The sequence below is a fragment of the Limulus polyphemus genome, unplaced genomic scaffold (genome assembly GCF_000517525.1).
Source record: "Limulus polyphemus unplaced genomic scaffold, Limulus_polyphemus-2.1.2 Scaffold2394, whole genome shotgun sequence".
In the NCBI taxonomy this organism is placed as follows: domain Eukaryota; kingdom Metazoa; phylum Arthropoda; class Merostomata; order Xiphosura; family Limulidae; genus Limulus; species Limulus polyphemus.
The window spans coordinates 150522-153089 of record NW_013668004.1 but is presented as its reverse complement, the minus strand read 5'-3'; the positions used below and the strand labels follow the sequence as shown (position 1 = coordinate 153089).

The 2568-nt window shown below is 36.8% G+C and overlaps 1 protein-coding gene across 3 annotated transcripts in view; it reads right to left on the bottom strand.

Moving 5' to 3' along the window:
• The window catches only part of LOC106466836 (haloacid dehalogenase-like hydrolase domain-containing protein 2), a 21039-nt gene that overhangs the window by 11504 nt on the left and 6967 nt on the right, over positions 1–2568 (bottom strand). The gene's annotated exons all lie outside the window — the stretch shown is intronic.

Genomic DNA, 2568 nt, shown 5'->3' with positions numbered 1-2568 from the left:
ACATAAACAACAGCGGCAAATAGGCCTATATATTCACAGCTGTAATTATGGCAAAAATATTGTGGATGTCACAACCACACCATGTCAACCATATAACCATGTCAACTGACTTTGATAAGTGGATAGAGAGAGAGAGACAAGCAACTTGGGCTTAAAGATGATCTACGAGAGATTGTTAAACAACAACGACACCTAGAGAGAGGAGAGCACAGGCAGAAAAGAGAGGAAGAAAGATTGAAAGAAGAATATGAGCATGAAATAGAAGTTGAGAAAGAAGAAAAGGAGAGACTGGAAATAGAGAGAATAGAAGCACAAACTGAGATTGCCAAGCTCACCCCAACAGAAAGACATAAGACCCAAAAAATGACAAAGGGGTCAGGGCCAGCTAACCCAAGCTGCCAAAATTTGATGAACAAAAAGACAATATGGATGCATTCCTGGTAAGGTATGAAAGATTTGCCCAAAGTTAGAACTGGGCCAAAGGCAACTGGGCACTCTGTTTTAGCTCCATTCTTACAGGAAAAGGCCTACAAGTGTATGTGGACATGACAAGTTAAAAGTGGCCTTGCTGAAATGCTATGAACTTACTGAAGAAGGTTTTTTGCCAGAAGTTCAGAGAAGTCAAACCTGACACCAGAAAAACTGTATCTCAGTTTGTGACACATCTATGGCAATATTTCACAAGATGGACTAACATTGCCAAGTGTGAACATAGTTTGAAGGACTGGCAGATCTACTAATACATAAACAGCTCACGATTACGTGCTTCACTGACATATCATTGTTCCTGAAAGAGAGAGCACCAAAATATGTGGACGAGATAATCAAGCTAGCAGAACAGTAAATGGAAGCCCATGGAGGGAGCATAACTGGCAAGTCCAAGAATAACCAGTCAAAGTTGAAACCAGGGGTGGCTAACCAGAAGCAGCAAACCATCAAAGGTGACATGAAGTCAACAGATAAAAAGGAGAAGGGATGCTATGCTTGTAATAAAATGGGTCACATTGCAAGCAGGTGCTGGCAGGAAACAAGAAAAGAGTGACTGTCACCATGGATTCTGCTGCCAGAAGAAACAGAATGAAGACAACTCGTCAGATTCACCAAAAGAAGGAAATGCTGTCACCAAGATTAAAGAGTGCATGATTGATTGTCAGCTCAAGTTAGCAAACGAGTCAACAGTGTCAGTGGTGATCGGAGCATGTGAGAAACATCGAGAGATGCCAACAAACCACAACATGCCAGTAGGTGAAAAATTCTATAGAGAATTAAAAATCAACTGTTTGCAAACTTTCAATGTTAATCACCTCTAAATAGTTTAGTTGGTCCAATGTGTATTGTAATAATATTCTTAATGCCAATGGTATGAAACTAAGTGTGAACTTTTAGCAGTGTGGATGACTTGGCAAAATGATTTTCAAATACAGTTACAAGTAGTAAATATAACTTTTTTTTTTTAAACTAGGGATCTGTGGGGCACAATACAAGCTACAAGATTAAGGATTAAACTTTTGACATGTCTGCTGTAGAGGTATCTCTGTTCAGTGGGTTATTGTTTGTTAAATCATTGTACTTGCAAACTTGAAGCTGTTTGATATGCTAACTTACTTACCTAAAATATATATATACTTTGCAACTCACAAGCTGGGTAGAAAAGCCATGAGAATGTCATTTTAATATTTTGTTATTTTTGATTTAATTATATTTGTATATTTTTCTCGATACCCTTCCTGCTAAGCGTACATCCTTTAAACAGAATTCATGCACTTTAGCACAAAATTCAAAGATTTTCTAGGACTTTCAAGAATAAAAGGAATGAATTTTTGAGGATATTCTCCAAATTAAAACATTCTATCTGGTTAGCTGTATTGACCACACGAATCAATGCTCTACATAATGTTTAAGTATTTTGACCACTTGTGTTTGAATAGAATCTTTTAAAAGAAAATTACTTTAAAAAAATGAAACACTAGGTATGATAATGTTGAAGTTAGACGTAGACTGCTACTATTCTTTATCACAATGACTTGTACACTTCTATATCCGGCCATGAATCATTGAAAGTACACCTTCCAGGCAAGATGGTCAATTGTTGTGTCGATCAATTTAAAGGGGGGATGAAACAATGGAAATAGAGGTAGATCAGAAAACAGAAGTCCAAGGAAGAATATGCACTGTTTTTGAAATCAAAAGGCCATGATTAAATATTCTGGTTTACAAAATATGTTTTAGACTAGATGTACTCCTGCAGGGTCTCCTCTGTTTCAAGAGTAAATAAAACCAAAATTAAGAATAATAAATACTTTTATTCCTTGCTTTTGAAGTTCATATGTCATGCTGTGTTGTAGTTACAGAGTGCATAATCATGATTCATGGCATGTGCACGTTTTAATGACATCACAACAGTACAAACTGCAACATTAAGCTTCCCTTATATGATGTCATTGCAGAGGCTACTGACTAACTGACAACACACTACTGCACAGTGGTGCTAGTGATTAAGATGCATATTAAGCCAATTTCAATTTCAATAGACCATAAGCAGATTCAACTGTTACAGTTCTGACAAAT